At 38.6% G+C, this 16,310-nt stretch overlaps 1 protein-coding gene across 15 annotated transcripts in view; it reads left to right on the forward strand.

Moving 5' to 3' along the window:
- The window catches only part of GTDC1 (glycosyltransferase like domain containing 1), a 391,241-nt gene that overhangs the window by 346,664 nt on the left and 28,267 nt on the right, over window positions 1-16,310 (forward strand). The window lies entirely within an intron of this gene.

Here is a 16,310-nt window from a genome sequence, read left to right on the forward strand (position 1 = left end):
AGAACCATGTTAAATGAACTTGAACTATAGTACCAAGTACAAAGAATCCAAGATGTAATCATCACTCATTCATTTATTCACACATTCAACACATATTTACATGAGGCAAGGAAGTTGGCAACCCCAGTATCCACATATGCCAGATTGTAATGTCTGAGCCCAGACTACAGTCAGACTGCCTGGTTTGAATCCCAGGTCTGCCCCTTACCACTGGGCCACTTGGGCAACGTGGGCAGGTTGCTTAATCTCACTAAGCTTCAGTTTCTTCACCTATAAATTAAGTAGAAGAATGGTACTTACCCCCACGCAGCTGCCGTGAGGATGAAATGATTTAATCTATCCAGTGGTTTTAGAATAGTTCCTGATCCATATAAGCACTGTGTGTGTGTATATATTATATATATCTTCTATGTGTGTGTGTGTATGTGTGTGTGTGTCTTTGCTGTTATTATTAATCTTTGTTTCTTTATAACTCAACTCAGTTACCTCAGGATTCTCTCGGTGAATTCATGATAATTCAATAAATTTTGGGTTCTCCCTATTTTTTCCTTTGAGAAGCACTTTACAAGGCTGCCTAGTAGCATCAGAGAAGATGGTTTGGTCTCAGTTGGCACATGGTCACATTGGCACCCTCTGAAAAGAACATTGTCCTGTCTGGTTCTTGGTGATCCCCTCACAAAACGGGTGTCTACTAGCTTAAGCTCCCATCTGCCCACACACTGCGCTGTTCGTGCCAGGTGCAGTGCAGGGGCCTCTCAGCATGACACAGTGCCACCTGCAGCATGCTGGCTGGCTCTGTCAGGTAACTTCTGTATCTTACTAAGGGCCTCTGGAAAATATGGTTGCTCTCCCATGTTACTTGTGAACCTCAGAAAACTCAGCAAACGTGCTTTCAGTCCTCCCTGACCCAGGCAATTTGGCTTCCTCAGTTGATCCCGTGCCATGCTGGCCACAGTTGCAAAGCTGCTGCCTCCCTGGGTTCTAGAAGAAAAGTCACAAAACCAAAGTCACGCTCCCCTCCCACCAGCTCTCTGTCACCCAGTTTCTCCCAGTTTTTAGTCTTGGACATCCACTCAAGAGCATCTCTATCCTCTCTAACTTGCCTCCCTCAGCCCACAGATTTTTGGGGAGGTGGTGGTGGGGAGACAGTGGGGGAGCTGGGTAAGGGAGAGTGTTGAGAAAAACCTACTTAGCATTTGTCTCCAGAACTATTGTTTAGACTTCAGTGTCAGAATTTTAATATAAAAATCAAGAATTAACTATTTCTTTGTCTTCTCTTTGCATTTCTGTTTAATAACCTTACCTTAAGGGCAAAGATTATAGAATATCTTTGCTCCCGAGGCTGGGAGATGGGGGCAGAGTAGATTTGCAAAGTAGAAAATATCCAGGGAGGAAACCCATTAAGCACATTGATTAATACTTCAAATATTATCCTTCTACACATGTATTGATAGGGCTTCTTTTGAGACCCCTGCCATAGAGAGCTCCCAGATAATTGCAGTACAGCATAAAAAGTGAAAACCCAAAAGAGGAAGCAACTTATTCTGCCTGGAAAAGTCAGGCAACGCTTCACTGAGGAAGTGAGGATAATTGAAAGCGGATTCCATTAGACATTCCTCCTCAGCTCCTGAGCCACGTATATTGCAAGAAAGAACACCAAACGAAACTGAATGTGAACCCGTACTCAGGGAGCCCAGAAAGACCCCACCAGAACTGATAATAGTGCTTTCCTTCTGAATTCCATTAGTAACTCTACACCTGAGGTGACCAGTCTGGTGGGCGTCCACCCTTGCGTTTGGGGCCGCACCTGGACTGGGGCGAAGTTGGAGCGGGCGTCGGGCCGGGTGGCAGCTTGATGTCCCCAGTCCTACCTGAGCAAGTAGAAAGCTCTGGTCTTCTCTTGTGCCAGAGCTTGGAGCTGCTGAAGTGGAGGCCAAATTAAAAGCTTGTTGCACACCTAATCCTTGCTCTAAGAGCCAGCCTCCGGCCAAAGTGCAATGGGCGAAGTTTTTCCACACAGGCACTACCCTGTCTCACTTCTGTGCACTGTTTGCCCTCCTCCCAGCAGAAGCCTTTCAGCTGTTGCCCACACAGCCAAAATGCTCTTATGTTTGATATTTCACACAGTTCTTACCCTCCTGGTGTGTTCTTCACATCTCAGTATCTTGTCTTCTTGACCTTCCGACTTTCATTCTCTTAGTGATCTGTTTCAATACATTAATCCCAAAATAATACAAGATACACACATGTACACAGACATACTTTTAAATTAAGTCACACTAACATATAAATCCTTGCTAGCATTTTAATGTGTTCCCTCCCCAGGGTATTTGTTTACTATGACCACAGCACCTTGCTAAAACTATACTGCTAAGATGTAGAGGGCTCTGGCTTTAAGGAACTTCAGGCATTCTTAATAGTCATAGATGAGATTTGTACACAATGGATTTTCCTTCTTATCCCTAAAATGATAGCACAGGGGCACCAGCCTCTCTCCTTGACTAGAACCTAGATTCCTCGAGGGTTGGGTCTCCTGTTCTTGTTAATCAGACTGGTACCTCAGTGCCTTGTACAAGTTCTGTCTGGCACGCAGGGGTGCTCGTTTCTCCTTCAGGGAATATATTACTGACTTTAGACAAGGATGTTCTTGTCTCAAGGCCAAAAACTGATACTAGATAAGAGATTTTATTGTTGTTTTGAGTTTTTATACTTTAAATAATACACTATAAAAAAGTATTACCAATTAAGTAGTCCTGGAACATACCATGGTTTTGTTATAGATCATTTTGAATATAAAACTGGTATGCCTGGCATGCTTCCTAAGGTAGCTGATATTCAAGTAAAGAAAAGACCTCTTTGTAACTTCTCCTTGGTGGGTTATATACTGCAAACCCAATTCCCAGATGAAAACAATAAGAGGCATTTATTATGTATCTGTCCTGTGAATGCAGCAGCAACGATATTAACCACTAATTTCTTTCTTTGACTTAAATGGGTAAAATTGTAACTCATTTTAATATTTAGAAAATCTAAAATATACTAATTACATTAACTTTTCAGCTTAAATAACTGTCAAAAAGTATTTAAAGTGTAAGAATATAAAGCAAGACAGGAATAAATATCGAAGAAACTCTATGCAGTAAAATGAAAAGTTAATTATTTAATTCTGCTCCTTAAATACACACTGCTGTCTAGAATATGGACAGACTTCCTAATAAAAATAGTGTCATAAGTGAATGATACATAATAGTGAATTGTTGGGTAAGTTCTCATTTAGAAAGTATGAGACTGTTTCCAGTAAAAAAAGAGAGAGATTTCCATAAAATTTGACTCGAAAACAGAAGGAGCATTTTTTTTTAATGTTTACCTTTTTAAAAGGTTACCATTTTTTTAGGATGTTGCATGGGAAATTCAACTTTCAGTGCCATTCTAATCCATGAAAATGGATGAAATATGTAGTCAGAAAAAAATTATTTCATATACCAGCCAATGCATTTCTGTAATCCTCCCAGAGAAGATGATTATCAAACAGACTACTTCTTGCAAAAATACCTTCTCTGTCTGATTTCTTACTTAGCACTTTATTCTCTGCTTCTCCAGACTGAACCAGGCCCAGAGACATTCTTAGCACTGGCAGCCCACAAACCCTCTTGATGTTTGCGCTGAAGGAAAAATATTTGACCTTGCACTCCAGGCCCACTCTTCACCATGGAGAAGCACCTTGAGCTAGCTTTCTCTGAGAATCCAAGGGCATCCTCCACCCACTTCCACCTTGTCCGCCTGTTTGATCTTCACTATTTTTGACAGCTTTTCCACCTATTGTGTGGTTCAGGGTTTTTGGTGTCTTATTGTTGTGGAAGATCACGTTTGCTCTCCTATCTCTAGTTCTTCTTGTTGCTTTTGGGTAATTTCTAAGAGAAGAGAGATGACAGTTTACTCTCCCAATTTCAGCTGTAATTATCAGATTTGGTAATGATATTATAATAGTCCTGGGAAGGAATGATAAGCATGTGAACTATATCAAGGAAGGAAAGACGATGATAATGATAATGAGGAGTTGGTTTAGGGATTGATCGTTGTTGTGAGGGTGACTGGGTTCATTGTGGCTTGGATGACCGGATTAAAGGTGACATCTGACAAGATTAGGGATGCAATCCTGAGAAGAAATTTTCAGTTGTAGGTATGTATATATTTATACACAAACAGAAATTCTACTTTAAATCATATTTGTAACTCTGTGTTGTAAATAATGACTACCTTTTTTTTTAAGATTCTTATTTATTTATTTGACAGAGAGAGATAGCAAGAGGGACACAGCAGGGGGAGTGGGAGAGGGAGAAGCAGGCTTCCTGCGGAGCAGGGAGCCCGATGCGGAGCTCAATCCCAGCACCCTGGGATCACGACCTGAGCCGAAGGCAGACATTTAACGACTGAGCCGCCCAGACACCCCACAACTACCATTTATTGAATGCTCACTATACCGTTTGCATGTGTAACATAATTGACTCTTTCGATGCCTCTGCGTATAATTATCAAGGTACACATTGGAAGCTTAACAGTGGTACATTCCACTTACTATCAATAACTGATTATAAAGTGTAGCAAACTTTTTCGCCCACTTATACGGTGGCTATTAAACTCATTGGTTAGGCGCATGGGTGGCTCAGTCTGTTGAGCTTCTGACTCTGGGTTTCGGCTCAGGTCATGATCTCAGGGTCATGGGATCGAGCCCCATGTCAGGCTCCAAGCTCAGCAGGGAGTCTGCTCCATATTCTCTCTCCTCCATCTGCCTCTCTCCTGGCTCGCTCGCTCTCGCTCACTCCCTCTCTCTAAAATAAATAAATAAATCTTTTTTAAAAAACTCACTAGAATATTCTTAAATTTCCAGTTCTATAAATGAATAATAAAACAATGATGATTATAATCATTATAACAACAGTAATAACAGCCATCCTTTATTGTGTATTTTCTGTTTGCTAGGCTTTATAAATTGTTTCATACACGTCATCTCACTTAATCCCCTCAATAGCCCTTTCAAGTGAGCATTATTAGCCAGACTGTTAGAGATGAAGAACTTAAATCTCGGAGTGGTTTGGTTCCTTGCCTTGGATTACAACTACTAAATATCAAAACTAGGATTTTAGCCCTCTTTCCATTAGGCTATATTGTCCATATAAACTTTTTTACTTTATTTATTCTGATAAAACTCATCTTTAGAACAATAGTCATAAATGAATTGGTTATTACTAGCTTTCAAGAAGCATCTTCTTTTCTTCTTTTGGGTTTACCTATAGTTATAAAGCAAACTAGTCAAAATGATCTTTCACCAAATACACTATATACCATACTTGATTATTTTTATTATCTATTCTTTACCAGAAATAATTTGTTCTGATATCCACTAACCATAAGTATATTTAATTAAGACTTTGGTTCATGAGACTTCCCAGTCTGGAGCATCTTTTCTTGAGCAATATAGTTAATTTATAGCATATAATATTATTATAATATTCAGAATCTTTTATTCTTTTCCATATGAATAATTAGTATACCTTTGGTACCTAATGTGAGCAGTTCTTAATAACTTCTAAATAAGCAACAAAAGACTAGAGTAACGAGGTTTGGAGCTGAACTTTTTTCTTTTATGGTATTGTAAAAGGGACCAGGTAGAATAATACAGGTTAATTCCATTTATAAGAATGTAGCAAAAAGGAGGAGATACATAATTAATCCTGTTTATAAAATGAAAAAACGCAACATATGTAGCAACAAGGACACATCATTTTGAGCAGGTCTTTCTAGAACAAATATTCCATATTGTGTTCCTCCTTTCCCACAGTCATTGCCATGACAATCTGGTGTGTTTAGCAGTCACTGCTGAGTAAGGGAGACTGTCTCTTCTAGGGGATCTCTGTGTCAGCCAAAAAACAAAGCAGTCTTCTTTGGGTCTAGAAACAAGACATAGTATGTGAAGTGGACGGAATTTTTGCATTTTTCTCCCCATTGGAGGGATTTCTTATGAATTACTCTGTCCGTTTCTATTTTAACATTTTTTGAATCAGAATGAGGTTTTGGAATGGATTTTTCTCTTCAAGTTAAGATTCTTTGCCATATGATTGAAGACCTTGTCATTTCTAGATGTGACAAAATGTCCACAACTGAGTATGAAAACCTGTTATTAAGAATTGAAATCCATTTCGATGAAAGACATCTAATAATGCAGACCATGTTTAATTCTCCATTAAAAAAAAAAAAACATGATCCTTCATGTCATTTCATAGGCCTATCCTACCGTAGTTTTAAAAATATAACTGTCTCTATTCAGCCATGACAGAACCATCACTCATTCATTTCAAAGTCATATTTTGAGTGCCCGCCAACTTCTGAATAAGAGAGTTTCTCTAATGTTGTGGGACTTCCAGACTAATTATAAGGGGACAGCATAAAAATAATTAATGAAATAATGTAAAAGAACACATTCATGAAATGATCAGTAGCATATGAATGACTGTTAGTACCGGAGTGATTCAGAGTGAGATGGCATCTTTCAGGGATGACTACCAGTAACAATAAATTTAAAGTCAATGAGAGAGACAACGGACAAGGAGTGGCAGAGAGGTGGGGAGAGCTGTGTTCCAAATTCAAGAATCGTAGGCACAAGAGCTGTGGATTGTAAAGAGCAGAGAGAAAGGGAGAGGGTGAAAATGAATATGAATACCAGTGCTTATTTGGGGAGATAGCGGAGGTAAATGATTGATGGAAATATCTGAATGTTGGATAGGTGGCTTAATTAAAATTTAAAGGCTTTTAGTTACTGTAGAGAGGAGATATCTAAGGAAAATCATGTTGAAGAAGATAATTGAACAATGTTTTGGAAGCTGAACTAGCAGAGGAGGAGTTTGAAGCTCAGTGGTGGTATAAAGGTATGAGGTGATAATATTGTACTCTAAAAATGGAAATTATCAAGAAAATCTTAAATTATTTGTATAGGACAAAATGGCAAAGTTGGTAATAAATTGATTGGCAGAACAAGTTTGGAAGCTGCCTCCTTCTGTTCAAAACTGTGTTGGGCTTGAGATCCTGGAATATTGGGAGAATAAGGACATGCCAGTATGAGAAAGGAGCTTGGTCATTAATGCTGTGTTTGACAGTGCAGCAGTTTAGTTTTTAAGTATTATACATGAGTTGTCATTGGAAGGGCCAAGGGAAGATTCTGAATATGCACCTGATTATAGAAATAGTAAAATCATCATTTACAGTAAATGGGAATAAGAAGATTAGATTCACAAGAAGTGATCTAGATTTAGAGTTGATTCAGAGTAATAACTTTTTTTTTTAAGATTTTTTTTTTTATTTATTTGACAGAGAGAGAGCAGGAGAGAGAGAGAGAGAGAAGCAGACTCTCCACTGAGCAGGGAGCCCGACCTGGGGCTCGAACCCAAGACTCCCAGATCATGACCTGAGCCGAAGGCAGACGCTTAACTGACTGAGCCACCCAGGAGCCCAGTAACTTTTTAAACTGTACGCCAGGCCTTGTTCTAGACATGGGGAATACTGGGTAAACAAAGGCATAAGTTCTGCCCTTATGGAACTTAAAACATAGCAGAAGGTATAAAGCAGGTGAAACTTTGAAGGTAGGATAGTTCCAAAAGTAGAGTGAACATTGTAGGAAGGGAGGAAAAACAAGAAAGAATTAAGGATTCTATGAAAGAAATTTGCATGTTATAAAAAGCACTAGGCGTCACTTTTAGTATTATTTGAAACATCAAAAAATGGGAAACAACTTAAATGTCCATTAGGAGGAGAATTTACTTAAAATTTTGAAATATTAGGTAACCATTTTAAAATGAAATATCTATATGTGTTGATGGAAATAGATGTCTATTATGTATTTAGTGAAAATGGAAAGTGCAGAATGACTGATATTAACCTCATATTTATAAAATGAGGAAGATGTATATAAAAATACACTCACACAAATATATATGTTTGCATATGCCTAGAAAGAGGTCGACCCCTGCACACCGAACAACTGTTAGTAGTGGTTACCTCTGAGGAGTACTATCAGGAGGGGTAAGGAATAGGGGCTTTCCGACTTTATGTATTTCTGAATTATTTGTATTTTATTACAATGGGCATTCTTTTTTTTATCGTTGAAATGTGTATTAAAATAATTGTAGGGGTCCTCTCAGTCAGGGAGCTCTCTCTGTCAAATAAATAAATAAAATCTTAAAAAAAAAATTCACATGCAGTTGTAAGAAATAATACAGAATCCCCTCCTGGAACTCTGATGCTACAAATGTTGGATCTTCTATTTTCCCATAAGTCCCTGAGGTTCAGTTCTTTGTTATGTTTTTGTTTTTGTTTTTTAATTTTTGGGTCTATTTTCTCACTGATGTTCACATCGGGTAAATTCTGTTTATGTCAAGATCACTGATTCTATTCCATGCTATACTTTTTCTACTATTGTGCCCCTCCAGTGAGGTGTTTTTTTTTTTATTTCCTTTATTATACTTTTCAGTACTATTATTAACAGTTCCTGGATGTTGAGATTGAGCACTTGAAAATCTGACTGTAAGCTTCCTGACAGGGTAAAATAGGAAACAAGAATCATGCATCTTCCTACATGAGAGGTAGAAACACAATTCTCAGGGATGTCAGAGAGTTTCCTAGACTGAACCCTGCAAGAACTTTCTAACTATAGAAGGGGGACTGCTGGAGGAGTGTTCAGGATAACTAGCAACAGTTTTGAATGTATTTCTACATATCTCTTAGAAATGTTATAATTCAAAAAAAATATATAAATGATTAGTCGGTTTCAAATTCCAGCCCCAGTCACCACATTTGACAAGGAGCAACTTTATTACAGAGGGAAATAGACTTAGTAATGAATTGGGGAAAGAGTTTAGTTCCATAGAACCTCCCAAGTCTGAGAGGAAGTAATTATGTACATTATGATGATTTAAAAGTATGTGTAATAGTGGATGCCACTTAAGTAACATCTAAGAATGGGGAAGACCTCATTCATCTTAATTAAGGTTCTTTGTGGCCTGCCAGTTCTTTGAGGCATGGGTATCTGCAGGCTGGCTGGCCAGAGTTGCAGAGAAGGAGAGCTTATTGACGAATTAGATGGTTGAATGAAATTATTGTATACAATATCCAGGGAGAGAGGAAATCATTGTTGAAGAGAAACAACCTGGGGGCTCTAAGCTTTTAGTAATGGGGAGATTTAAAAGGTAATCATGTTGTGGTACCTAATAGGAAAAAAAATGATTTCTTTTCACTGGGTGGCCATCTGGATGGAATGAGTGGGAGGATTTAATTGGGGAGAAGGTCATTGGGTTGTAGTCTACACTATTTGGAAAACAAGCGAGGATCATTTCTAAGAAGGCAGAGTATGGTCAGTGGTGTCAAACTTGAAAGAAAACATAAGCAGCATGAGAATGAATGGGGCAGGGGTGGGAATTGGTATAGTTAGAGAACACCTTCATCCAAGAGAATGTGGGAATAGGAGCAAAGTTGTAAGGAAAACACAGGAAGGAGAAAAGACAGACATAGCTCGTGTTCTAAGTTGAGATGGTCTGTGAAAGTCACCTAGAAATAACCCATTATTGGAACTCTTATCATCAATAAATGTCATCAGGTAAAAGGGGTAACTTAAAAATGCCAAAGACACAAGTAAAGAAATTGTGGAATAGGGAATAGGTCGCAGGCTTCTGGAAGGAAACAGAATATAAGGACACAGGTCTCTCAAAAAGAAACAAGGTAGAAGATCTGGAGCTCTAATAGACTTTGAATTTTGAAAGGCAGATATCTCTCCCTCTGCTATTAAAAGGAAAGATGAGGGGCGCCTGGGTGGCTCAGATGGTTAAGTGTCTGCCTTCGGCTCAGGTCATGATCCTGGGATTGCACCCCATGTCGGGCTGCCTGTTCAGCGTGGAGTCTGTTTCTCCCTCTCCCTCTGCCTCTCTCCCTGCTCATGCTCTCTCTCTCTCTGTATCTCTGTGTCTCAAATGAATAAATAAAATCTTTTAAAGAATTAAAAAATAAAAATAAATAAAATAAAAGGAAAGATGAAACTAAGAATGTGCAGATGGCATGAAACCCTGATAGGCATAAATGAGAATTTTATTTTTCTTAATTTCCGTGCAATGGCCCATTTCAGTACGGTGACAGAAATCTCATGTAGTTCCAGATCCTGTCTTCCATTTTCCTGGTCCCCATTCCTCACAGGCCACTGCGGAGGGATCCCTTGCTTCCATCTGTCGGCCGGCTGCGCTGTGCTTCTTCCGTGAGGTGCTCGGAAACCACGGTCCCACCCTTCTGCCTACCACAGCTCAGGAATCTCTCACGCGTGTCCCCGGGACTGTCTGTCTCGATACACTCACTCAGACGTTCACTCTCCGGAGTTGTGCTTCTCCCTCAAGGTTCTGACCCAGCAAGTGTGGTGCATGGCTTCTGGGACCCTCAAAGTTCTGTTCCCCTCAACTTGTCCTCCACCAGTCCTTCATGTTTCTTGTCCGGAGGTGAAACGGCAGCACAGGGTGGAAGGGTGTACGCTACGCTGGGGCAGCGTTTTGCTTACATACTTGTACCTGTCAGAAGTCCTTACCATTTCTACCTGGATTGTTGCTCCTGTGATCAACCAAGAAGATTGCCCCCCCTTTTTTTGGAGGGGTTTGGAGGCCCCCATGCCGGGCCCAAGCCTTTCCTGAAGCAATGGACATGAAATATCTTAGCATCTTGAGCGTACTGGGGAGGAGAGGGGGTGGAATAAATTAACATTTCTAAAATACGAAAATGCTACCCATACCAACGATGAAGAGAATGAGAGTTTATTGTAGATCTCCAGGGTGCCGGGCATTTCTTCATTCCTAACAACTAACTTTTTTTAATGTGGGCATCATTGTTATACCACTGTAAGGATGAAGCAACGGAGGCTGTAGGTGGTTATGTAATGTAGCCATCGTCATACTGCTGGTCAGTGGCAGAGCCACTTTTCTCTGAACTGCACCTTTCACTCTTCCTCTACAAGTAGAGTTGAAGGGCAGAATACAGTATGAACAGTCTTCAGAGAAAGCCACAGCGGAGAGTCTTGGTCTTGGTCCACCATAAGTAAATAGTGGTGGGGAGGTCTGGTGGAGTGAGAGAAAGAGGGGCGCTAGTAGTATCCGAGAGGGACAGAAACGGAAAGAAGTCGAGAAGTCGGTGGCTAAAACTGTTGGTTGAATTCTATTCGAAGCAGCATTTAGGAAGCAGAAGCCGCACACGTGGAGGGAAACCAGAACCAAATTATCGCTTTGTCAGGCCTGTAGGGGAGAGGGAAGCGTTTATGGCCCTAGAAAGGAGAGTAGAAAAGTAAATGATCATAACAACTAACACAGGGTGGTAAATGGAAGCTTTATGTTTGTGAACAAGGAACACATCGCTGACTTGGGAAGTAAAGCAGTACTCCATGATGAGGAAGTGAAGATGGAGATTAGCAGTGTTATCATAAAGGGAAAGAAGTTTGAAACCATGGTGTTAGATCCTAATTTTGTATTACTTGCACATATTCTTATTGCCATCTCTTGTCCAATGGGTTTTAACCTCAAGTCAGAAGAATCTAAGGAATGTCCAGGGCTTGCTGGTCTGGAAACAAAACCATGGACTGAAGGTGCCAACTCTTTTTCTTCTCATTATATGTAGGAAGAAAGAAAGAAAAAAACAAACATTGTGTAGAAAAATGATGACTTCCAAATGATGAGACATGATTTCAAAGGGTTGAGAAGACTCAACCTCTTCTGTGTGATGTTAAACGGAAGAATAATTGTATTTGTTTGGCTACTTGGTTGAGATGCTTAACTCGGATTATGATCCGGTGCCTGGGTTGGAATTGTGAACATATAGCAGGAGCTCTACAAATGTAATTCATTTTTTTCCATTCCTTCATTTATTCAACAAATATTTTTTTGAGCAGGTAATTTTATGCCACAGATAATGTATTAGTCAGCATAGGTCACATTATGCTGCAGTAATGAACACCCCTCCCCCATGTCAGTTGCTTAACACAACAAATGTTTATTTACCTCACTCACTCAAAGTCGGCTACATGGTTAGGTGGCTTTGCCTCCACGTAGCAGTCCAGACCGCCTCCCTCTTTTAACCTAACAGTCGTAACACAAGATCTCCACAAGGATTACTGCACCCAAGAAAGTGCTATTCAGAACTACTCTTAGATGCTTCTCTCTGGAAGTGACACAAATCAGTGAGCTTGCAACCCACTGACCAGAACGAGTTCTGTGGCCTCCCCTACGGGGAGGAGTTGACCATGGAGTCTTCTGTGTGGGCAGAAAAGAACCAGATACTGAGGAACAGAAGTAAAGTCTTCCACTACTTGGCAAGGCACTGGGTACTTATAATGAACAAACCAGGCATCCTTTATCTTTCCCTCACGGAACTCTCAGTCCACAGTGACATGCTGCTGGGAAACAATAGCATATGGGTAAAGAGCCAGGTTTCTGCCCAGGCAATGCAAGGAACGAGATCAAAGAGATTGCATTCTGTAAGGATAAAGTTATGTGGGAAAATAGGAAAGGGTAACAGTTTAGTGTAAGTGACAAGTATGGAGAACTTAGAAATCCTCAATAAATATTTACTGAACGAATGTTAAATGAGGAATAAGAAGAAATTTAGCTCTACAAAACTAAACGGGAAAGGCAACAGAGAGAGAACAGATATAGGAAGAAAAAACACATGGAAACAGTTTATGCTTTTCAAATGTTCTGAATAATATTTGGGAATAAAAGCTGTTCTTGCTATATCTGCTGCTTCCAGTAAGCCTGAAATATTTCCGTGCTGGTCGCTTCTGCCATATTTGGGCTGCTGAGGAGCTTGTTCCCAGCCAAACTGTTTCATTCTTACCTATTCAAGGGTGAGGGCATTGTGGGAAGCCTGGACTTGGACTCATCTTCAAGGATGTTTTTTGATCAATCAAGTTTGCTTGATGGGCAGCTGTCAAATGTAGAGGGGTCACAAGAAAGTAGGAATTATGCTACTATACATACTGCAAATGGTACAACATTAGCCAAAAATCCTATGAATACAATTTTGTGGTAGAATGTTGGGGGGGGGTAGTTCCTTAAAAGCATTAAAAATGATTTATATTTAAAAATCTTTATTAAACAATAGAAAACATGGGCAGGGGGAGAAACCTAACACAACCCCTGTTAACATTTTGATATAGTTGATCCTAGAATTTTTTTCTAGGTACACACACCCATTTGTCTTATAAGAGCAGTTCATGTGATAAATACTAGTCTGTCATTTCCCTTTTACTTAACAGTATTTCTCAGGTATTTTTCCATGTCAAGAGGTATACTTCAATAGCATTTTTTTTAAGATTTTCTTTTTAAGTAATCTCTGCACCTAATGTGGAGCTCGAACTCACACCCCCAAGATCATGAAATTACACGTTCTACCGACTAAGCCAACCAGGCGCCCCTCTACAGCGTTATTTTTAATGCAATGTGGTATTTGATGCTTTGTGCTAAAATTATAAATATGAGAGCTTCACATTAGATTTCTTAGGAAGAAATCTAAGACAGATTCATATGCTCTGCTAAATGGGTTCATTAATATCATGGATGCTGGGATAGATTCCATGGATGACCCATTGGATATTTGGAATGAGTTCCTCACTCATCAAAATATATTGAGCTCTGCCATTGACTGACATTCACACCTTGATATATGGCTCTGGCTAAATATCTGTGCACAGCATCTAATGAGCATCTGAATGTTAGGAAATTTCTCATTTTTCTAAAGAGAAAACTGAGAAAAAATTTAGCAAAATTCACTATGTAACTTTGAGGGACATAAATGAAATAAAGTATCTACTTATATGATCTACTAATTTAGACATAAGTAGTACTTTAAAGCGCATATCACGTAAAATCATTTTAGAAGTATTGCTCTTTTCCCACCCTTACATTTCATGAAGCAGTTGTAGCCCAACTCCCCTTCCGTGCATTCTTGACATCAGTATGGAGGGTGCCATCTTTTCAGGAAGCTGGCGTGTTTCCAACACCTGTCATCTGGAACCCCATCTAAGCTGCTTGGGGTGCAAGACTTGGGAAACTGTCATCACTGGAAATCTTTTCCTTAGCTAGAAAAACCCACTTACTACTCACAATCTCCAATAACCACCTATTCTATTACTTTTTTTAGTGATCTTTAAAATACTTGCTTTCAACAACGTCCAACACTTTGAACTGTTAGGTCATGTCTCTCAAAATAATTACTAAGACGATATTAAATTCCTTTGCTTCTGTTTTTACCAGTCCCAGAGTGAATGACTGCTGCCACCATCCAAAACTGTTAACCACTACGCATTGTTTCAGGTTAATGCAACTTCCCTAAACAGTGCTTTGTTCAAAATAAAGTAATTGAGAGAGTGCCCAGTATTATGAGAGACGTTAGAAGGCCTTTAGTATAAAATGCCTCTTTTCCTGAGGGATAATTTTGGGGAAGAAAAATCTCACTTTATATTCGTCCATATATTATAGTTTAAATAAGAGAGGGATTCATACAAATCTCTTTTGTGTTCTTATGCAAAGTGACTGTTGAATATGAAAGCTTTTGTCCACCTATAAAAATATCTATAGAAATGGGTGAACTGCTTCATTTTTCATTTAAGTAAATTGAATAAAAACATGAAACAAATAATACATTATATGTTAAAAAAAAAAAAAAAGAAGATAGCAGGAAGGGAAAAATGAAGGGGGGGAAATCGAAGGGGGAGACAAACCATGAGAGACTATGGACTCTGAGAAACAAACTGAGGATTCTGGGGGGGGGGGATGGGTTAGCCTGGTGATGGGTATTAAAGAGGGCACGTTCTGCATGGAGCACTGGGTGTTATACACAAACAATGAATCATGGAACACTACATCAAAAACTAATGATGTAATGTATGGTGGTTAACATAACATAATAAAAAAATTTTAAAAATCCAAAGGATACAGTAGGATTGTAATGCATTTATCTTGAATGGAAACACTGAAAGTGCAGGTTCATAAAGCCTGCTGCCTTGAAAACGCTCATTGGAATCTTTTCAGAACTACAGCTTCTACCCGCTTAAGCCTCCTCCCAACCCCAAACTGCATCTATTTTAAGCTTAATACAAAACAAACAAACAAAACAGCAGGAAATATTTAGAATAAATATTCTCTTGAGGATCTATAGCCAAAATTTTTGGAACTCAATATGAAAAATTTAGAGAATAGAGTGGCTAGATTTCCCTGTAGTTTTATTCTCTCTTTAAGATATATTATGTTATATTGTTTCCACTAAGTACTTCCCAGAGAATCAGACTAAAAGAACATATTACAGATTAGGTGGCAGCTATTTGATTGATATAGTTGAAGATAGCATAAGGTGTATTCTTTACTTTCAAACTGTTTTGAGTCTTTCTTCTTGCCCACAGCATATACAGTATATATGAGAACTATCCAAAAACTTCCCAATGGTACATGCATATAATATGCATCATTTTAAAAAGCGATCAAAATTTCACCATTGCGTTCTTTATTATTTGAAGTAAATCAAATCAAGAGATACAGAGCTTAAAATAAGTTGTTACAGATTCTATAAGATCTTATAATTCCATAAGATTATAAATGCTGTTTTAAAATGTTAATCAGAAGATGCATTTGTTTTAATTCTTGATACTGAAAATATTGACTGAATTGTGAATTAACACATTTAGGGCTGCAGATGTCATTTTTCATGAGATTTCCTGAATGATGTAATTTTCATATTTCTTATAGCAGTTTGATCAATTTACAGATTTATTTTACATAATTAGTTGGTAAATGAGAAATTCAATTGCTGATATATAACTATTTCTCTGTAATATAAAAATAAGTTAAAATTCTGAATTATAAATAAAAAACAAATATTTTGAAGACATCTGGTCCACATCTGTCTGAAATAAGATAATTTAAAACAGTGCAATTAAATGCAAAAAATACTGAAATATTCACACCTTACAATGTAAAAAATAACTCACTTCATTTTAATGTGATTTCTTGAACTGATGAATTTTTTTTTATTTTAGTGTCCTTTAACCTTTCATTCTGTCATAAAGAAGACTGACAAGCTAAACAAACAAAAATAATCCATGTTTTTCAAAGCCTCTACTAAATGAAAGAATTATCTTTATTACTATTCTTTTATGAGTTGACTAACCTCCACTCCTGAGTTAATACTCAGCGGACTTAGACTCAAGCCTACCCCCTTTTGATGTATTTATAATTCTCCATTCAATT

Source organism: Mirounga leonina, unplaced genomic scaffold (assembly GCF_011800145.1).
Source record: "Mirounga leonina isolate KUSES-001 unplaced genomic scaffold, KU_Mleo_1.0 Mir_151, whole genome shotgun sequence".
NCBI lineage: Eukaryota > Metazoa > Chordata > Mammalia > Carnivora > Phocidae > Mirounga > Mirounga leonina.